The 23,489-nt window shown below is 40.4% G+C and overlaps 1 protein-coding gene across 2 annotated transcripts in view; it reads left to right on the top strand.

Annotated features, from left to right (window-relative positions):
* Positions 1 to 23,489, top strand: part of TTC29 (tetratricopeptide repeat domain 29) — a 158,503-nt gene that overhangs the window by 52,606 nt on the left and 82,408 nt on the right. The gene's annotated exons all lie outside the window — the stretch shown is intronic.

Here is a 23,489-nt window from a genome sequence, read left to right as displayed (position 1 = left end):
ACTGGCCTACTGTCTGCTGTATTTTAATGTCTGTATCACATTTGATAGCACTTTGCTGACTCAATTGTCAGATGATGCAAAGGGCCAATAGGATTCTAACTAATCCTATAAAATGTTCTAATTATTTGCTCTCGCTCCTTAATCACCATTTTCCTCAGAAAAAGAAAAAGCAAGATGCCGCCATAGTACACATTACACAACAGGCCAAATTACTCCATACTGTTTGCTTAATATAGTATTATTTATTTTAGGAATTTATGTCTTGTTCCTCAGTAAAATTCCCACAACAATTAAAAAATTTTCAAGGCACTCCTCACTTTTGCAATATACAGGCATATGTATACGTGTGTGTACCAAAATACAAGAGAGAGCTAGTATGGAATAGTAGATAGAGCGTCCAACTAGGACTTAGAAGACATAGCTTCAGATTCCTGCTTGGCCATGGAAACTTGCTAGGAGTAACAACGATAAAAACAGGGACTGTGGTAAAAGTAAGGGAAAAAACACCAAGATAATAAAAGATGTGAGAAACTAACAATGTCTAGGTCTGCCCTTGAATTGCCAGCATCAGAGGAACCAAATGACTCTCCCCTGTCTAATAATTCCATTTCTGAGGGTCTCTCTTTCAAACCTTGCAGTTGGTTTTTAACTTGTGATATATTCTATGGGTGTTCTTGTCATAGTTGAGTTTCTGACTTGAGGTGTAGGTTGTCTTGGAGGACTGTAAAACTAGGATAAGTCCATCTTGTTATGAACAGCTCAAGATCTCATTATCACTATATCCTTCATGAGCCTTTATGAGCTAATATCTGCCCCAGTGTGTGGCAGGATATGCTTAGGGCCTGTTTTTCTATAAAGGTTTAGGGGGAAATGTTCAATGGATTAGGGAGCCAGAAAGAACTCTTCACATAAGCAGTTGGTTAATTGATCAGTTTTTACCTTATCCTCCCTCTAACTTCTGCAGGGGTGGTGGACCATGTCTAGATTCAAGAAAGCTTATAAAACATGATACTTTACTAAGATGGTGGTATTCGGAATGAGGCCCAGGCCATCTGTATCATATTGGTGCAACTCATCCTGGTCTTGCTCCTCAACTATGGCATTTCCAGGCATGGACGCAATGGTCTTTCTCTAGGAATGTAAACTCTAAAGTATGAGAAACAGACCGCACAGAAGTTTCTTCTTTTATGTGAAACAGAAAGACATTGTTTTGCAAGTCTTGAGGAAAGTTCTTGCATCTGCAGGAATGTTTCCTGTGCAAATTGCACAAAAGTAGAATAGCTACTGCTTTGTTTTATGGACTTTTAAAATCAGAAGCATCTGATGAATTGTTTCCATCTTTTAATCAATCAGGCATTCCTTCTGGGTTTCCTATTTTCTGTGTGTATGTTTTGCTTTACAAAGGCAAAAGGCACTCATTTTGTGCAGAGATGTGCGCAGAGTACAGAACTGTCAATGAAAATAAGAGAACTTTTTGTCCATTTTGTGTGCTGGAGGCAAGAACTCTTCTGGGAGCAATGATCCTTCATTAAGAACAGGAATATTTACAAGTAATTTTTACATCTCTATCCTTCTTGTATCCCTACTGGAAATGGGGATGAACGGGCCCAATGGCAGTTTGTAATGGTTCATGGTTTGTTGGTTTCCATGAACCATGCAGATTTTTTTTGTTAAAAAGGTCATGGTTCATTCAGTTTTGACCCATCTCTAAATGAAGGTGGGCTTTCTGTGTAGCTTCATGTGTTTCCCATCATGCATCCATCCCCCTTCAGCACCTACGTACCTTATTTGCTCTGGGCCTACTCCTCTCCTCTACTACTGGTGCATTGCCCAGTTGATTAAGACTGTAGGCTGTCCGGGGTCTCCTTCCTGCTACAGTACAGTGCTTCCTGGGAGGGTTAGGCTATTGTGGAAAGCATAGCTCAAAGAGTTCACTATAAATAACTCAACATGCAACAAAACTACACTTCCCACAATACCCTAAGTCTCTCGGGAAGCACTGGGCAGGAAGTAGGCCCCAGACAGCCTATTGGCATCAGCTGGGCAGTGGCAACAGAGGGAAAGAGGAGGGCCTGTGAAGGGTGGCTTTTTTAGGTCTGTGTGTGTGAAATTAAATAAAATGCCAACAATGAAAAAGTGTGGTGTTTCATTTTACGTACTTCATGAAAACTTATTTTCCTAAACAGCTCATGAAATGAACTGGTTTGTGATTCATTTCATACCCATCTCTTATCGTTACCTATGAGAGAAATTAAGTTAGCGCCCATGAGGTCTTCTCCTCAGTAGCCTCACATGCAAAGCAGGCTGTGCCAGGTCCCAATGTACAGGTTTTCAGAAAATATTTAACGACTCATTTGTTTCTTGTGGCTTTTTAAATGCAACCTACAAATAATTTAACTAACTAACTAACTAACTAACTAACTAACTAACTAACTAACTAACTAACTAGCTAGCTAACTAGCTAACTAGCTAAATATGAGGCCTTTATGGCAAGAATTAGGCAATTTCATTAGATTTCTACTTTTTCCACAAAAATGGAACCAGACACAGCTAATGATGAAATGCATTTTTAAAATGTGCATTAAACACTGAAAACAGACTAACAGAAACGCCAAACAATATTAAAAACAATAAAAAAATAAGCCAAGATAAAGAAAAGTGACATAAGGAAAGGGAGTGTTTTCTTCAGTTAAAAGTCCCCATTTCTGCAGTCCAGCACAGTGGACAAAAACATTCCTGAATAAAAAGATATTTGCTTTGTAGTGGACAAACAAGAGAGGAATCATCCTACTCTTCTTGCTATGGCATGGCATTTCACAGTCTGGGCAGCAGTAGCCTTATCTTAGCTCCCATTCCCTGTGCTCCCAGCTCCTAAGTAAGAAAGTTATGTGAACAATAACTAATTTAATCCAAGAACCTAAATACTGTAGCAGGGATGAGAACTGGAGTCGCAGGTCTCCCTGTCAAATTGGAATTACATCACACCTGCAACTTAACTCAGACTCAACTCAGAGGGTTTTTTCAATGACTCAGACTTGATTCATGACTTGGAACTCAGTCACCCACTCCCTTTTTTCTGGGGGGGGGGACACCTGTTTTTAATAGGACCTTGTACTTGGGGTTTGGGACTCGGGACTTGATACCAAAGACTCAGACTTGGGACTTGGTATCAAAGACATGGACTCGGACTTGGGACTCAGATCCAAAGATTTGCCAACATCTCTGCTAAATAGAATATAGATAGCTCAAACATTTAAACTGAGTTTCAGTCCTTAACATGATTTCAGATTAAGGTGATAATTGTTCGCTTTCTCAGTTCTCAATAGATTTTATGGTTGTGTTGTAGACTGTATAGTGTAGTTCCACAAGATAGCCAAGAGTTCCAGATTAAATTGTAATGAATAATGGCAGCTCTCAATTTTAACTTCTTTATAGTTTCCTGTGCATTAGGAACAATATAAATTAAATGTGCTTTCTATTATAACACTGCTGAACAAATATTCCTTCTTGACTTGTCAGTTTATTTTTAGACTATTGTTTTTTAAAAAAACTTATTTTCATTGCAAATAGAAAGTCTAGCAGAAAGAAAAATAATTAGTTGCTCCTAGTATTGCTGAGACATGAAATTGGAACAGGTCACTTACCACATTTTGCAGATTGCAACATTTTAAAGTGCTGGAATAATTTTTGAAGCAATCTTTGGACCTAATTAACATCCTACCTAATTTATGTCCTTTTTTTCACATAGCAACCCGAGAGATTGTATTCATTTAGTTATTTAATATTACATATTCCCATTTTTATTTTTCTATATCATAAACTTGAAATTTGTGTACTGTTTTCTTAAGTGTAGTAACTCTTCTTTTGCTTCCCCCACCTTCAAGTAATCAATGTGCTGCTGAATGAGTTCATTTTAATGCATTCAATCATGCCTCTAATGTTTGTAGCTTACGGGCGCAAGCATCAGTAATGCAAGAATGTTATATGACTTTAGTTTGGGCCATTTCATAAAATATTCATGGAATCAAAAATGTGCATCAAAATAGCATCTAGGAGAATTACATTTATGTGCCTGCATTTATGGCAGCTTCACATTTAAACCCATTTGTGTTAATATCTAGTCAATATTTCTGTTCAAAAATAGTACAAAATGATAGAGATCTTATAAATTCCTTTTTCATTCATATTTGCCTAAGATAATTCATATTTAATAAAAAATAAATTTTTGCAGCTGTTGTATAGGGTAAGTGTAAAAAAGAATAGTATTTAGAAATCAGAGTGAGAGATATGGACCACGTGTTTATATCATACAGAGGTGTTTTTTTTTAATAACCCTACCTGCATTCCCTACCATCCAGAATGAAGAAATATAGCTTTCATTTTAGGGAGAGTTGAACAGTATAATAATCCTCCCCCAGAAAACAGGAATGTTGTTTAAGAACAAACAAATTTTTGGACTCAAACTTATTATTTCTTTAGGGAAATGGATCCTGTACTATTTTACATTAATATAATTATTTAGAACAGACCCCCTATTGAAAGGAACATCTAACTGTACAGCATTATTCCACACATATAAGAAAATTATGGATTGTCTGTTTGATGCTATTTATCATTATACTGCTCATTTATATTACAGAAATGAAAATATATACAATAATGGCCAAAAATATTGGCACCCTTGCAATTCTGTCAAAAAATGCAACCCTTCTCTCAGAAAATTGCTGCAGTTGCAAATGTTGGGGTACTCGTATGTTCATTTCTTTGGTTTGCATTGGAACAACACACACAAAAACAGAGAAGAAAAGTCAAGTCTAATACAATACCACACAGAAACCCAAAAATGCACTGACCAAAACTATTGGCACCCTTCCAAATTGTAAGGAGTAATTGCTTGTCGAGCATGTGATGCTCCTTTAATTTGTATTGAGACACCCCTGTCGCAAGTCAGAGGTGTTGGCAACATAGTACTGTAATCACACTTGCAACCAGTTAAGATGGAGAAAAGTTGATTCAACCTTTGTGTTGTATGTGATAGCATGGAGAAAAGAATGAAGTGTAAAGAGTTGTCTGTGGATTTGAGAGAAACAATTGTGGAAAACCATTGACTACAAGTCCATCTCCAGAGATCTTAATGTTCCTGTGTCCACTGTGCGCAATCTCATCGAGAGGTTTACAGCCCATGGCACTGTAGCTATCCTCTCTGGAGATGTGGACAGAAGAGCAAAATTACTGAATTTTGATTACAATGAAGGGTTGTTCGAATGGTGGATGCAGAACCCAGATTACTTCCCAACAAATTCAAACTGATCTACAGACACAAGATACAACAATGTCAGCTCGCACTATCTGTCGCCATCTGAATGAAAAGGGACGCTATGGTAGGAGACCCAGGAGGACACCACTGCTGACACAAAGGCTTTAAAAAGCAAGACTGGAGTATGCCAAAACTTATGTGACAAAACCACAATACTTATGAGAGAACGTACTGTGGACAGATGAGACAAAAGTAAAGCTTTTTGGTCAAGGACATCATGGCACTGTTTATAGAAAAAGAAATGAGGCATTTCATGAAAAGAACACACTTCCTGCAATCAAACATAGTGGAGGTTAAAATATGTTTGGGGTTGCTTTGCTGCTTCTGGCACTGGATGTCTTGTCTGTGTGAATGGTATCATGAAATCTGATGATGACTTTTCTTCTGTTTTTCTGTGTTGCAATCCAAACCAAAGAAATGAACATGTGTAACTGCAACAATTTTCTGAGAGAAAGGTTGCACTTTCTGACAGAATTGCAAGGGTGCCAATATTTTTGGCCATGACTGTATACAGCTATTTTGACTGTAATTTGATGAGAAAGTTCTGCTTTTTCAGTTTTAGAACTATGGTGCACAGATACTATTTTGAGTAGTGTTGATCAACCATTTGGTTTTTAACTGTAATGATGGGATTGTACATCAGTTAAAGACACTAAGATGTTCTGCAAATTTTCTGGGGATGGGAGGGGGAATCCAGCAGATACGTAAGCTCAAAAAGAACAGAAAGAATAGAAAAAAAGATGAAAAAGCACTATATGTCAAAAATACATATTCTTGCACAGGAATACAGGAGAATGCACTTCTTTGTCCCATCAAGAGCATTTGGATTTATATGTGTGAAAAATAAAAGAAAGATGGAGGAACTTGGCTTAGTAATACTCCATGTAAGAAGGATCTGAGAATTGTTGTACATAACAAGCTGAATATGAGCCAACAGTGCAATATATTTGCAAGAAAAGACAAATGTGATTTTAGATTGCATTTACAGAATTATAGTCTCCAAATCCCTTGAAGTACTAGTTCCCTTCTATTCAACACTGATTAGGCCACATCTTGAGTGCTTCGTCCACTTCTGGATACCAGAATTTAAGAAGAATGACAACAAACTGGAACAAATTCAGTAGGGCAGCAATGATGATCAGGGGACTGGAAACCAAGCCCTGGGAGGAAAGACTGAAAGAACTGGACTTGTTTAGCCTTGAGAAAAGACTGAGGGGAGATACAGTATTTTTCAAAAGCTGAAGAGATTGTCATACAGAGGGGTAGGATCTGTACTTTTTCATCACAGAGTGCATGGCACATAATATTGGGCTCAGGTTACAGGAAATCAGGTTTCAGTTGAATATCAGGAAAAATTTCCTAGCTGTTAGAGCAGTACAACAGTGAAACCAATTACTGCTGCCTGCTGCTCTTTCATAGTGTCAGTGCCGAACAAGGCAGCTGGGTGACAGATTTTTGGGGGGAGGGGGCTTATAATAGCAGTTGTAGGCTGTCTTTTTTCCTCTCTCCCACATCTCTCAGTGGAAGCTGCTGCAGTGGGTGCAGACAGCATTCTTAAAGCCTTCCCCAGTGCCTATTTCTTCTACCACACCCACATTTCATCCTGCCTGTAGACTCTACCCAAAGAATACGAACTCTTCCAATGAAAACCACACATGTGCACATGCAGACACAAAATCTACAAACTTAATATATCTTTCCGAATATAACAAAATTTTATTCCCCTGCTTGGTGCACCCTAAAGGGACCTAACCTACTGTAATATTTCCCTGTTAATTTTGATTGTATTAATCTGTGAATCTACTTATTCTAAATCTTATTCCTAACTTTATTATTAAACAGCATACAGTGAGATGCATAGAATTTAAATGTAAGTTGAGGTTTCTGAATAGGACACAGAGGAAACTGTTGCAGTGTAGGCTTGCACCAGAACGTAACCCAATAGCAAATGCTTATATAATTTATATGCAGCTCTGTCCAGCTTTCAACTGGAAAGAACCAATATATAAAAAAATGCTTCGGGTGCTTGTGCCTGCTTCTAGTTTCCATAGGTGCAGACAGACATCATTTTTAGGTTTTGCTGTCATTCCAATCACCCTCCCTTGGGAAACCCCAATTAGGCACCCCAATTAGAATAACTGAGTTCTCTGCCCCCACTACTCTTGGTGTCAGTGTCTAAGTTTCATTTCTCAAGAAACTATTTCCGGAAGCCTGAGAAATAGGTTTCACTTTCACTTATTTCTCTAGTAAGCAGAACCTAGCTGTTTGCTTTCTAATCTGTAGGAGGAAATGGGACTCCTAATATTAGGAATTATTGTTACAGATATTTGGAACTGTCAAACTCAGATTCAGATATATTTAGAACTATCTGAATATGGCATTATTTAGTGAATTTTGAATATTTCTGAATCTGAATGCACATCTCTAAAATAATATTATAGTTTGCCCATGTTTCCTGCTCCTGACACATAAAATTCAAGAACTGACTGTGGTTGCACCTTGACAGGTGCCATTGTAATGATATAATCAATGCTATTCACTTCACCTGTCAGTGGTTTTAATGTTGTGGCTGATCAATGAAAGTCCTCAAGGAGTGGTGTAAACTCCACAAAATAAAAATTCGGCACCTGACAGTTCCTTTCCTTTCACCAGTCTTTGAAAATTCACTCAAAAAATTGAAGCAATTTTTCATCAAAGCCATTTCCTGCAATCAATATCCAGTCGATGGTACAGTAAGAGTATTTTGGAATGATTGTTATACAGTGGGGTCTTGACTTGAGAACTTAATCCGTATTGGAAGGCGGTTCTCAAGTCAAAAAGTTCTCAGGTCAAATCTGCATTTCCCATAGGAATGCATTGAAAACCATTTGATCCGTATCTGCTCTTTTCCGTCCATAGAAACTAATGGGAAGCTGCTATTCTGCCTTCGACCACTGGAGGGGGATATTTTGTTTTTGTTTTTTTAGGTCAAGAAAGGTTCAGGGAAGGCAGGGAAAAGACAGCCCAGGCAGGACAGTACCAGGCAGTCCGAAGACTGTCTCCCAATCCACTCTCTAAATGCTGGGAGGAGTGAGGAAGCAGACAGGCACCCTTTTCACTGGCCAACAGTTAACTGAAAGTTCAAATTTTGCACTTTCCTTGCCTCCCACGTGGTTTTTTTCCAGTTCTTAACTCAAATCTAAGTACTTAAGTCAAGTCAATATTTTCCTGTGAGAGTGGTTCTTAAGTCAAAATGTTCTTAACTCAAGCCATTCTTAAGTCAAGACCCCACTGTATTACTCATTGTGGGGTGGCAACCTGCAAGTCTGTATGTTTCTTGAAACCCACATACTCCCAAAAAGTAATGACTGGGTTCCCATTACTTTGCTTTCAAAGAACAATAGCACTACTTCTGACTGCCAGAAGCAACTCTTTACGGGTAACATTTGTTGCTTCTAACATGTTGTTTCTACACTAGAGTATCTGCACATTATTTGACACTCTGTGATAACATTCTTGATGAATTTTATAACCAACTTGTTCTACAAAAACTCAAATTTTATTTTGTTTTAGCTTCTTAATAAGGTAATGTTTGTTTGAGATTTCTATAATGTTGTCTAAGTTGCCTAAATAAGCCTCTTAGAGGTTTTCTTCCTTTTACAATTGATCTTTTAAATACATATGTTTGAAACATACGTAGCTTTGAAGGTAGATTTCTGGGAGCAGTATCATTTTGGGATACAGCTTACTTTTGTTCAAAAGTTACAGCTGATGTACAAGACATGGATGTTACTGTCAAAAATACTCTTTTTAAAAGGAGAGATTGGCAAAGGAGTAGATACCAACATGTGTGTGGTCTAATACAGAACATGAAAACATAACAAAGTGCTTTCATTTGTTTGATAGAGATAAATATATTTTTATTTTCATTATTCTGAAGGGGTCCTATCTCCAGTTTCTTTTCATAGTTGCAGTTGTGGAGAATGAAACTACAGGGACAGGAGTTAAGTTATGCATTCTAATTTAGCTACTATCATATCTGGAGTATCCCTGGATACATGTGTAACTCCCACACATTGGCTAAGATCCAATAGTAAATTGCAACTATAGTATGCCTTGAATGCACAGAATATACAGAAGTATTGACTCCCAAATCTCCACCAATTCAATTGGCTTTTTCCAGTTGTGATTTACTACTGGATTTCAGCCAGTTATTATTTTTTAATTAAGCTAAGGAGTGTGACAAACCCAGACCTACTGGGATATGTCACACAGTTACACTAAGCTGCCACCAACCATTCCCTGTAAGAAGTCACACAGACTAGGGATGGATTTTTAAACAATAAAAAGAATAAGGTTTATTTTAAATACACACAGGGAAAAATAAACAATCAGGTGAATAGGATAAAGTAACGTGGCTTATTCTCACTCATACAAGCATACAGTTTGGTTCACCCAGAACCCTTAACTTAAAGCACAGACCCTGAACCTATCAGTTCTGGCTAACCAACAGACACCTGAACCTATCAGGTTGGTACTCTGACACACAGTAGTACCCTGTCTGACACACAGACTCCCACAACAGCTTCTTCTTCCCAGCTGCTGCTTCGTCACCACCCAGTGTCTCTCACAGTGTCTCATAAACTCTCCACACACGCTTCACATATTTATACAGTACAGCCCCTCCTCCTGATGTCCCGCCTTCCACTCCCGATAGGATGGAACTTTCCCTCCAAACCCATGACAGACAGGTAACATCAGTGCTGTATGTAACACCTCCCCTCTTTATAAGTTGTTTTGTAGGGGGAAAGCTAACGTGCTTTTCACCAAAAAACAACCTGTATAAAATACACAACAACAGTTATACATACCATATTATACTCACTTATACTTACATTCTAAGTTAAACCATAGCAAATAGGCATTTAAACATTTAACATATACATTACATCAATTTACCTTTATTCATACAAACCAAATTCAGAAAAACAGGTACATTTAACCTTTTGTCATCATTATATACGCATAGTCCATGTTTCTTTCGCCGTCTTCATTCTTCAGGTCTTCTTGATAAGGCGTCAGCAACACAGTTCACTGACCCTCTGACCACCTTCACTTCAAAGTCATAGTCCTGTAGGTTTAAAGCCCACCTCATAAGTTTGCTATTGTGGGTTCTCATTGTCTTTAACCACTGCAATGGTGAATGGTCAGTACACAGAATAAAATGTCTTCCCCAGATGTAAGGCTTGGCCTTCCGGATCGCGTAGACTATGGCCAAACACTCCTTCTCCACGGTTGCCAAATGTCTCTCACCTTTTTGAAGTTTCCTACTCAGGTAGGACACTGGATGCTGGTCACCATTCTCATCCTCCTGGCACAGAACTGCTCCTACCCCGCTGTTAGACGCATCGGTGTAGATGATGAACTCCCGGTCGAAATCTGGAGCACGCAGCACTGGATAGTTGATGAGGGCCCCCTTCAACCTCTGGAACGCCTCCTCACAGTCGCTGGTCCACGGGATGCGGTCATCAGTCTTCTTCCTCGTCAGATCGGTCAGCGGAGCCGCAATCTCGCTAAACCTCGGGATGAACTTTCTGTAGTAGCCCACCAACCCAAGAAATGATTTGACTTTTTTCTTGGTGTTGGGTCTAGGCCAATCACGAACAGCTTCTATTTTGGCCTCTAGGGGTTTTATCATTCCTCCCCCTACCATGTGACCCAAGTATTTTATTTCTGGGCTACCCAGCTGACACTTGCTGGCCTTTACTGTTAGCCCTGCTGCACTTAACCTCTGCAGCACCAACTCCAGGTGTATCAGGTGATCTTCCCAGGTATTACTGAAGATCCCTATGTCGTCAATGTAGGCCACTGTAAAGTCACTGAGCCCTGCCAAGGTCTGGTCCATCAGCCTTTGGAATGTGGCTGGTGCATTTCTGAGACCAAAGCTCAGGACTCGAAACTCATAGAGACCAAAAGGGCTGCAAAAGGCAGTCTTTTCTTGATCCCTGGGATCAATTCTTAATTGCCAATATCCCTTTACCAGGTCCAATGATGAGATGAACCGACAACCCCCTATGGTTTCAATTAGGTTGTCTAGCCTGGGCATTGGGTAGGCATCAGGAGTGGTTACACGGTTTAGTTTCCTGTAATCGACACAAAACCTAATGCTCCCATCAGGCTTGTCCACAAGGACTATCGGAGAGGACCAAGGACTAGAAGAGGGGACGATTATGTTCTCCCTCAGCATCTCGTCCAGCTCCTTCCGCACCTTGTCCCTATAGGGTCCCGTTACTCGGTATGGGGATACTGCCTGCGGGGGTGCATCCCCTGTGTGGATCCGATGCATCACTCCCTTCACTATCCCCGGCTTGTTGGAAAACACCTGTTGATATTTACTAAGCAGCATTTTTAGTTCTTGCTGCTGGTCTTGGGTGAGTGCAGGACTGATCTTTACCTCCTCTGGGTTGTACTTTACTTCCCCTCTACCCTCCCAGAAGGGTAATTCAGCTTCCTCACTCTCAGCTGCTTTTATCGCGAATAAAACCCTCTGTTCCCCTCTGTAGTAGGGTTTTAGGGCATTCACATGAACCACCCTCCTTGCTTGGTTCTCCTCCTGCTCTATTAGGTAGTTCAGGTCTGACATCTTGGAAATGACCCTATATGGTCCTGCCCATTTGAGCTGCAGTTTATTCTCTCTGCAGGGCCTAAGCCAAAGCACTTCCTCCCCTGGGTCAAAGTGCCTCTCTCTAGCTTTGCGGTCATACCATGTTTTCTGTCTGACCTTCTGAGCTTGCAGGTTTTCTGCTGCCAGCTCTAGATTTCTCCTTAGGTCATTCATCAAGGTGTCTATGTAAGTCACAACGTCTTGTGGGTCATCCTGGGTGATCTGCTCCCAATCTTGCCTGATCAAGTCAAGGGGCCCTTTCACCCCTAAGTGTGCAGCAAACATGTCAGAGTGCCCCCTTTGTAAGATCATGGGGCGATACTTTTCAGGTACCACCAGCTGACTTCTGATCCCATCTCCCCCTTTTGAGATATTCCTCAGGGTTTCTCTATATAAAATCCCCTTTTTCTCCAGAAATCTCACTGGGGTTTCAGGTGTTAGCTGGGCGTCAGTCACCTGTTCAAAACACTTTTGGAGAGTGGCGTCTGCCTTTTGCTCCTGTCCAAATCTGCTGTCTGTGGTTAAGGTTTCCACCACAGCTTCTGAACTCCCCTCTGCTTCCGTCTCTGGCTCATCATTACCCCCCTGAACTGTCTCTGTGGTGGCTTGTGAGCGTGTAATCACTAGCACCCGTTTCACATGTTCAGCCAGGTCATTTCCCACGAGTACGGCTGCTGGCAGAGTCGATGAAATCGCTAGCCTCCAAACTCCCCTCCAGCCTTGAAAGTTGACAGGTACCTCTGCTACTGGCAGAGAGATTACCTGCCCCTCAATCCCTGCCACCTTCATGCTCTCATTTGGGATTATAAACTCCCTAGGGATGATATCTGGATGGCACAGGGTTACCTGGGAACAAGTGTCCCGCAGCCCCCTATACTGACGGTCAAGTATTCCTACGTCCACCCCTGCTGTCTCAAACAACTGAGAATCTGTTTTTACCAGCAAGCAGCGCTTTACCTCCACAAGAGGACCATTTTCCTCAGCCTGATCAGCAGAGGTAGCTGTCCCAGACTGAGTAGCCATGGCAACAGGCTCCCTCAGTGAGACTGAGCCTTGCTCTTTCTGGACACAGAACACAGCTTTTGGCTTGGTCCCACTAGACTCCTGAGGCACCATTCCTTTTAGCTGCTTTAATTTCTCACACTCTGAGATTAGATGACCCTTTCCCTGACAGAAATAACATTTTCTGGTGTATTTTGATTCTCTCTCATCTTGTTTTGGTTTTCCCTCCAAAATCTGAGGTCTTAGTTTCATGTCTGAGGGCTTCCCTTCACCATGGGCCCCTCCCCCTTGCTGGCTTTTCCTTGGTCCCTGAGAGTACTTGCTGTAGGTTTCTTTGGGTTTACCTACAGATTTCCCCTCACCCAAGGGCTTTCTTATTTGGGAAATAAAATCTGCGATCTCTGAGGCTTCTGCCACAGACCTCGGTTTCCTTTCCCTCACCTGGAATTTCAATTCCCCATGCAGGACTGAATAGAACTGTTCCAGTGCTATCAAGTCTTTAAGCTGCCCATAGGTCTCTGTTCCCTCCTGAGATAGCCATTTCTCAAGCAGCCTCACCAATTGGGCCCCCACTTGGGTAAAAGTCTGCTCTGGCTTCTTGGTGAGGGACCTGAATCTTTGTCTCAGCTGCTCTGCATTTATCCCATGTCTGGCAAACACCAGTTTTTTAAACTCTGCAAAATCTTTCATCAGTTCCTCAGGCATCTCGGCATAAACCTCAGCCAGGCTACCACTGATTAAAGATCGCATGATGGTCATCTTCTCAGTTTCCCTCACTGAGAAGTCCACAAACGCTCTTTCCACTAAGGAAAAGAACACCTCAGGACAATCTCCCTTGTGGTACACAGGGAATTTCTTCAGGTCAGCTTTAGACAATTGGCCTCCCTCAGAATCCCTATTGTTATTATTGTTCTGGTTCATCATTTCCAATTTTCTTAACTCATACGCCATCCTTTCTTTCTCCAGAGCAATTTTCTCTCTCTCCATTCTTTCTTCCCTCTCCATTCTCTCTAATTCAAATTGCCTCTGCCTTTCCCTTTCCCTTTCCTCCACTTCAAATTGCCTCATCCTCAGTTCATGCTGTTGGGCTATGAGTATTTTTCTAAGTTCTGGGTTCTGCTCTCCCGTGCTGTCACCTTGCACTGAGCCAAATTCATCCTCAGAACCTTGGTCAATCTGGGGGTCTTTCACTTCACTCATTTCGGCCATCTGGCTTCGAGTCAAGGGCATAATCCCCCCTCAGAACAGGCTGCTTTAAAAAGTCAAGCCTCAGAATAAAACGACCACTTTTTTCCTTCTTGCCTCAGAACCAGCTCTCCCTAGAGATTGCTGCTGTTCTTCAGCACTAACTTGCAACAGTAGCGAGTCAGGGCCTACCCCCCTCTGCTGGGCCTCTCAGCTGGCAAGCTAGCTCGCTGTTACTACGCAGTTTTGCCTCAGCTTTTTCCCGCCAAAACCAGGCTGCCTCAGAGCACCTTAATCTAAGTCTCCCCAGTTGGCACGTTCTTCTACTAGCGCACCTCCCCGTGAGGTACACCTAGAAGATTACCTACGCGCCTCAGACTGTCCCTGACTAGACCCCCCTTGCTCTGGGCACACCTGCCAAGGCTTTGCTGGACCGCTGGACAACTGGACCAGTCGTATCCCACACGCTGGACACCAATCAATGTGACAAACCCAGACCTACTGGGATATGTCACACAGTTACACTAAGCTGCCACCAACCATTCCCTGTAAGAAGTCACACAGACTAGGGATGGATTTTTAAACAATAAAAAGAATAAGGTTTATTTTAAATACACACAGGGAAAAATAAACAATCAGGTGAATAGGATAAAGTAACGTGGCTTATTCTCACTCATACAAGCATACAGTTTGGTTCACCCAGAACCCTTAACTTAAAGCACAGACCCTGAACCTATCAGTTCTGGCTAACCAACAGACACCTGAACCTATCAGGTTGGTACTCTGACACACAGTAGTACCCTGTCTGACACACAGACTCCCACAACAGCTTCTTCTTCCCAGCTGCTGCTTCGTCACCACCCAGTGTCTCTCACAGTGTCTCATAAACTCTCCACACACGCTTCACATATTTATACAGTACAGCCCCTCCTCCTGATGTCCCGCCTTCCACTCCCGATAGGATGGAACTTTCCCTCCAAACCCATGACAGACAGGTAACATCAGTGCTGTATGTAACAAGGAGCTCTCTGCAGGAACAGCAAACCACTTAGATAAAGTCTTCAGCAGTACCCATACTGACTGGGGAGTATCCAGAGAAGCATAGGAAGTGCTCCCAAGAATCTTTAATGTTTTTTTTTAAAGAGAGAGACAAAATACAAAACATCTAATTAACATTGAAACATCTAAGTAACAAACTGAAAAGAGAAACAAAACCCCAAATGCAAATATCTACATCTACATAAGATAGTGCTTCTCACCACCCGGACCATTTGGGAGTGATCATCTGTACATTTTACCCTTGTGGAGCCCATCCAAAATTGCATAGACTCATGTGTATGATTTTGTCTACTTCCCTTTATAAATACAAAATCAATATTCCCTAAATATCTGCAAACACATAAGTTATAATAAATTTTTTATATTTATTACAAATTCTTATCAAATTATTAAGGAAGTGATTTTCTATTTTTTAAACTTTGAGTTTTTTAATCTTATAAAAAGAGGATATATACCAAATTCACATGTAGTTTTTATATCTCTATATTCAATCAGTTTAGTTTCTTGGGCTGAGATATAACATATGGTATATGTCTTAATTGACCAGCAGTATAGTATAACCTTAAATTAGAAAGTCTTAAAGCTCTACTTTTTACATCTACAGTATCATAGGATTAAAGAAAAGTGAAGTTAGAAGGCCATCAAGTCCAACCCCCTGCTCAGTGCAGGAATACGATCAAAGCATATCTGCCAGGTGATTATCCAAGTTTTTCTTGAATGCCTCCAGTGTTGGAGCACTCACCAACTCCCGAGGTAAACAGAGCAGTACGACAGTGGAACCAACAGTTAGGAAGCTTTTCCTGATATTCAACCAAAATCTGGCTTCCTTTAACTTGAGCCCATTGTTGCTTTTCCTGTGCTCTGGGATGATCAAGAACAGATCTTTCCCCTCCTGTTTATGACAGCCTTTCAGATATTTGAAAAGTGCTGTCATATCATTCCTCAGCCTTCTTTTCTCAAGGCTAAACATGCCCAATTCTTTCAACCTTTCTTCATAAGGATTTGGAAATTATACTTCTATTAATGCAGCCTAAAATAGCATTTGCCTTTTTTATAGCCACATCACACTGTTGGCTTATATTTAGCTTCTGATCTAGGATAATTCCAAGATCCTTCTCACTTGTAGTTTTGCTGAGCCAAGTATCCCCCATCTTGTAACTGTGCAATTGGTTTCTTTTTCCGAGATGCAGGACTTTGCACTTACCCTTTTTGAATTTCATTGTTGCTTTCGGCCCAGTACTCCATCCTATCAAGATCATTTTGAATTTTGTTTCTGTCTTCTAGGGTATTAGCTATTCCGCCGAATTTGGTATCATCTGCAGATTTGACAACCATTCCCTGCACGTCCTAATCCAAGTCATTAATAAAGATATTGAAGAGCACTGGGCCAAGGACTGAGCCTTGGGGTACCGCATTTGTTACCTCCTCCCAGTTAGAGAAGGACCACTTAATAATCACCTTCTGAGTACAATTCTGTAGCTACCTGTGTATGCACCTGACACTTGATCTATGCAACCCACACCTAGTTAGCTTGCTAATCAGGATATCATGAGGCACTTTGTCAAAAGCTTTGTCGAAGTCAAGATATACTATGTCTACAGCATTCCCTCTGTCTATCATGGAGGTTACCTGATCAAAAAACGAGATCAAATTAGTTTGGCAGGATTTGTTCTTGACAAATCCATGTTGGCTTCTAGTTATTACTGCATTGTCTTCTAGGTGCTTGCACAATGACCACTTTACAATCTGTTCCAGAATTTTGTCTGGGATTGATGTCAGGCTGACTGGCCTGTACAGTAGTTCCCAGGTTCCTTTTTTAATTTATATTTGTTTTTTGCTCATTTGTTTGTTTTTGACCTTTTTGAAAATAGGGACAACTATGTCTTTTTATTACTCCATGATTTCTTATCCCTGTTACAAAATGCATTAATCATATTTTCCAGTTCTTTAAATCTTCACTAATCTTTATTGGTAACATCATAAATAAAAATAATTTTTAGATAATATTGTCATTTTACATGCTGCAATTCTGCAAACCATGACAATCTGATTTTCTTAAATTAACTAGCATATTCATGGTTGCTTGGTTCAATATTTTAAAATTTTCAGCATTCAGTCTTTCCAAATTACAGTGGGGTCTCTACTTAAGAACTTAATCCGTATTGGAAGGTGGTTCTCAAGTTGAAAAGTTCTTATGTTGAATCTGCATTTCCCATAGGAATGCATTGAAAACCATTTAATCCGTATCTGCTCTTTTCTGTCCATAGAAACTACAGTGGAACCTCTACTTAAGAACTTAATCGGTTTTGGAATGGTGTTTTTAAGTTGAAATGTTCTTAAGTTGAAGCAAAATTTCCCATAGGAATGGACTGAAAACCAATTAATGCGTTCTGGCTGTTTTTTTGTTATGTAGAGGTGCGTTTGTACATTAACCAGAGCTGGTTAATACGTACTCTACCACTATGGGGAGAATTTTTTTTTTTAACCTAAGATGACCTAAGGTTAAAAAAAGAGCAGGAAAGTTTTTTTTTCCTGTTCTTATCTTGGATTTCTGTTCTCAAGTAGAAACAAAATTTAGCAAATGGAGCTGTTCTTAAGTTGGATTGTTCTTAAGTAGGGACATTCTTAAGTAGAGACCCCACTGTATTTGGAATGTTTATACCTAAATAATAGTTGTTCGAATACTAACATTCATATATTTTGAATTTTTTCTCTGTCTTCTTACCATAATCAAAAACTAACATTTCTCGTTTATGCCTATTTATCTGCAACCCAGTTGTTTCACCAAAATCTTTTAAGTGTGATTTAACCCCCTTACAATTTTAAAGGATTTTCTATTGTTAAAAAGGTGTTGTCAGTAAAAAAACTAATTTTAGTGCTATCCTTAATAACAATACCCAAATCTCTTTATCTTTCCTAATAGTGTTCACCAGTAATTCTACGGCTAAAGTAAACAATACAGAGAAAAGGAGTATCCCTGCCTACTACCTCAGCCTAGAGAAATATGCCCTAGTATTCCATCATTTACAAGTTGTTGTTGTTTAGTAGTTAAGTCATGTCTGACTCTACGTGACCCTGTAGACGAGAGCACACCAGGCCCTCCTGTCTTCCACTGCCTCCCAGAGTTTGGTCAAATTCATGTTGGTAGCTTCGATGACACTGTCCAACCATCTCATCCTCTTCTGTCCCCTTCTCTTTCTTTATGGTCCAGCTCTCACTTCCATATATCACTACTGTAAACACCATAGCTTTGACTATGCAGACCTTTGTTGGCAAGGTGATGTCTCTGCTTCTTAAGATGCTATCTAGGTTTGTCATCACTTTCCTCCCAAGAAGCAGAACTCTTTTAATTTCGTGGCTGCTGTCACCATCTGCAGTGATCATAGAGCTCAAGAAAGTAAAATCTGTCACTGCCTCCATATCTTTCCGTTCTATTAGCCAGGAGGTGATAGAGTCAGTGGCATGATCTTAGTTCTTTCGATGTTGAACTTCAGAACATTTTTTGCACTCTCCTCTTTCACCCTCATTAAGAGGTTCTTTAATTCCTCCTCACTTTCTGCCATCAGCGTGATATCATCTGCATATCTGAGGTTGTTGATATTTCTTCCGGCAATCTTAATTCCGGCTTGGGATTCCTCCAGTCCGGCCTTTCACATGATGTATTCTGCATATAAGTTAAATAAGCAAGGAGACAATATACAGCCTTGTCATACTCCTTTCCCAATTTTGAAGTTGTTCCATATCCAGTTCTAACTGTTGCTTCCTGTCCCACATATAGATTTCTCAGGAGATAGATAGGGTGGTCAGGCACTCCCATTTCTTTAAGAACTGGCCATAGTTTGTTGTGGTCCACACAGTCAAAGGCTTTTGCATAGTCAATGAAGCAGAAGTAGATGTTTTTCTGGAACTCTCTGGCTTTCCCCATAATCCAGCGCATGTTAGCAACTTGGTCTCTAGTTCCTCTGCCCCTTCGAAATCCAGCTTGTACTTCTGGGAGTTCTTGGTTCACATACTGTTGAAGCCGGCCTTGTAGAATTTTGAGCATAACCTTGCTAGCGTGTGAAATGAGTGCAATTGTATGGTAGTTGGAGCATTCTTTGGCACTGCCCTTCTTTGGGATTGGGATGTAGACTGATCTTTTTCCAGTCCTCTGGCCACTGCTGAGTTTTCCAAACTTGCTGGCATATTGAGTGTAGCACCTTAACAGCTAATTTTTTAAGATTTTAAATAGTTTAACTGGAATGCCATCACCTCCACCGGCCTTGTTTTTAGCCCTGCTTTCTAAGGCCCACTTGACTTCACTCTCCAGGATGTCTGGCTCAAGGTCTGCAACCACACTATCTTGGTTGTCCGGGACATCCAGATCTTTCTGGTATAATTGCTCTGTGTATTCTTGCCACCTCTTCTTGATGTCTTCTGCCTCTGTTAGGTCCCTCCCATTTTTGTCATTTATCATGTCCATATTTGCACAAAATGTTCCTTTAATATCTCCAATTTTCTTGAAGAGATCTCCGGTTTTTCCCTTTCTATTATTTTCCTCTATTTCTTTGCACTGTTCATTTATGAAGGCCCTCTTGTCTCTCCTTGCTATTCTTTGGAAGTCCGCATTCCATTTTTTGTAACTTTCCCTTCTCTTCTCTGCTATTTGTAAGACCTTGTTGGGCAGCCACTTTGTTTCTTGCATTTCCTTTTCTTCGGGATGGTTTTTGTTGCTGCCTCCTGTACAGTGTTATGAGTCTCCAACCATAGTTCTTCATGCCCTCTGTCCACCAAATCCAGTTCCTTAAATCTGTTCTTTACTTCCACTGTGTATTCATAAGGGATTTGGTTTAGATTATACCTGACTAGCCCAGTGGTTTTTCCTACTTTCTTCAGTTTAAGCTCCAATTTTGCTATAAGAAGCTGATGATCAGAGCCACAATGAGCTCCATATCTTGCTTTTGCTGACTGTATTGAGTGTCTCCATCTTTGGCTGCAGAGAACATAATCAATGTGATTTCGGTATTGCCCATCTGGTGATTTCCATGTATAGAGTTGCCTCTTGTGTTGTTGGAAAAGAGTGTTTGTAATGACCAGCTTGTTCTCTTGACAAAACTCTATTAGCGTTTGCCCTTTTTTTTTTTTTTTTTTTGGTGTTTTTTTTTTTGAACTCCAAGGCCAGACTTACCTGTTGTTCCTTTTAATCTCTTGATTCCCTACTTTAGCATTCCAGTCCTCTATAATGAGAAGAACATCTCTCTTTGGTGTCAGTTCTAGAAGGTGTTGTAAGTCTTCATAAAATTGGTCAATTTCAGCCTCTTCAGCATCGGTGGTTGTTGCATAAACTTGGATGACTGTGATGTTGAAAGATCTGCCTTGGATTTGTATTGAAATCATTCTATCGTTTTTGAGATTGTATCCCATTACAGCTTTTCCTGCTCTTTTGTTGACTATGAGGGCTACTCCATTTCTTCTACAGCGGTGGTCCCCAACCTTGGGCCTCCAGATGTTCTTGGACTACAACTCCCAGAAGCCTTCACCACCATCTCTGCTGGCCAGGATTTCTGGGAGTTGAAGTCCAAGAACATCTGGAGGCCCAAGGTTGGGGACCACTGTTCTACAGGATTCTTGCCCACAGTAGTAGATATGATAATCGTCTGAATTGAATTCGCCCATTCCCGTCCATTTTAATTCACTGATGCCCAGGATGTCAATGTTTGTTCTTGCCATCTCCTGTTTGACCACATCCAGCTTACTATAGATCTTAGATCATAGATCTTACCTTCTCCGTCATAGATCTTACATTCCAAGTTCCTATGCAACATTTTTCTTTGCAGCATTGGATTCCTTTCACTTCCAAGCGTATCTGCAGCTGAGCATCCTTTTGGCTTTGGCCCGACCACTTCATTAAATGGGGTTTTTCCGCTTTGCGATGATCGGTTCCCTGCTTTGGGAACCGGTTTTCGCTTTACAACAATCAGCAAGCAGCTGATTGTCAGGTTTCAAAATAGCCACCAGCTGAAGAAAATGGCCCCCCGCTGTTTTTAGGAAGGCTTTTTTGCTTAACAGACATCAGAAAATGGCCACCGTATGGAGGATTTTCACTGGGCAAGCAGGTATTCAGCCCATTGGAACGCACTGAACGGTTTTCAATGCGTTTCAATGGGTTTTTTAAAATTTTGTTTGACAACGTTTTTTCTCTACAGCGATTTCGCTGGAACAAATTAACGTTGTGTAGCGAGGCACCACTGTACTAATTCCCTCACCCTGAGGCCCCCTGATAGTCCTTTAACCTGGCTCTTGTTTGCTTCCAAATACACGGAGAGGAGGGTTCTGTTGGCATGCGGCCAGAACTCCAGAGGCTTAATGAGGCTCTTGCCTCAAGAAAATTTCTTAGAGTCTGGTTGAATGTGAAGCTTGGCAAGAGCACTCCGTCATGAAAGACAAGCCTTAAAACTAAGGACACTGGTTATACAAAGCCTCTTATCAAACTGCTTCCATTCCTCCCACTTAAATAACAAAGTAAGAGACTTACAGACTTAGACGTGGGGACAAAACGACATGCGAGAGTTCTTAGTAGTTATAATATAGTATATTGGATATGGCTAAACATATATACAAGGCAATAAACATTTGGCATAACAACATTCAGAGCAATAATGACATAGAAGCAAATGACCACCAGACTTACTGCTGAGTGACTGTCTCTGTTACATTTATACCCAGAACAACCTATCACATTTCACCATTACAGCTGGTCTTGCTTAACCAGCTGTATCAAGCATTGCATTAGCTTGTTTCACCTGTATGCTGTTAGTCATTACATCGGCTTTTACTTTACATTTGTGACTCTGCACTTCATTACAATATTAAAATTTAACTCCCTTTTCACCAAAAGAACAAAATCCTGACAGGTTCCACTCCTAACAATCTGTAAACCAGATTGTATGTATAGTATCTTGATGTGAAGATTGATTGGTACCATGGCAGTGGCAAGGGGTGTTGTTTGCACAGTTAAAACTAGTGTGCTAGTCATGCCTGTTCCTTTAGAAGTGTAATCTGGCCACAGTGACACATCCCTATATATCTTGTTATATCTTGTTTGGATTACTATAATGTGTTGTATGTGAGTCTAACTTGGAAACTTTTTGGAAACTTCAACTGGTCCAGGATGCTGTGGCTAGACTTATGACCGGAGCTGGTTACAGGAAGAGAAAAACCTTCTTTCAACAGCTTAACTGGCTACCAGTCCATTTCCACATACAATTTGAAGTGCTGATTTTAAAGTGTAAACCCCTTGGGTCCAGACTGTTTGAGGGACTGTGTCTCTCTCTTCCATAAGAGACCACCTTGTCTCCCATCACTTCATTGACAGGCAAACACCCTCCTTTTCAGGCAGACTTCTACTATGTAAACTGTTGGCGAGGAAGGGATTTTAAGGGGAGAATCGTTCAATTATCATTTTAAAATGTGTGGTTTTTAACTGGTTTTAGCAGGGTTTTCTATTGTGCCTTAAAAATTTGATCAAAATAGATTTGATTGTTTTTAATAATGTTATTTTTTATATTTGACGTTGTTTTAAAATATGTTTTTAAGCCATTTGTGTTCCTCTTTGGAATTCCTGTACAGAAAGACAGTTAGAAATTAAATAATAATTAATAATAAACATAAAATAGGTAAATAAATATAATAATAGGGAAAGGGAAAGGTTCCCTTTGACATTTAGTCCAGTCATGTGCAACTCTAGGGGTCGGTGCTCATCCCCATTTCCAAGCCATAGAGCCAGTGTTTGTCCGAAGACAATTTCCGTGGTCACGTGGCCAGCGCGACTAGACATGGAACGCTGTTACCTTCCCACTGTGGTGGTACCTGTTTATCTACTCACATATTTACTGATAGGTTGGCTGGAGCTTTAAAAACTTTTAAAATCATTTATGAAAGCTGGTGATTAACAGCTCACAATTGATTCTCATCTTCCAGTTTCTCAGCCACATACTTAATGCTCTGAACTACCCAATCAGCTTCAGAGCTGACAGAGCTCTGCAGATAAAAAAATCTGTGTGCATATTGAAGTTTTTCAATATAAGCAATATGCCAAAAATTGTGTTTAATTTGAAATAAATGTGATTACTTTTCAACATGAAATAAAGAATAAATGCATACCATTCCCAACCATTATTTCCAGCTTTTTTGCAAACAGAAATACAATAATGATTTTCCTCCAGTGCTACTGTGGGTGCATGCCCTCAATCACTCTTAGGACTGGTATGTGCAAAGTTTTGAATTTTTCACAACTTTATTATC

The sequence above is a fragment of the Pogona vitticeps genome, chromosome 5 (genome assembly GCF_051106095.1).
Source record: "Pogona vitticeps strain Pit_001003342236 chromosome 5, PviZW2.1, whole genome shotgun sequence".
NCBI classification, from domain to species: domain Eukaryota; kingdom Metazoa; phylum Chordata; class Lepidosauria; order Squamata; family Agamidae; genus Pogona; species Pogona vitticeps.
This window is presented reverse-complemented; position numbering and strand designations above follow the sequence as displayed.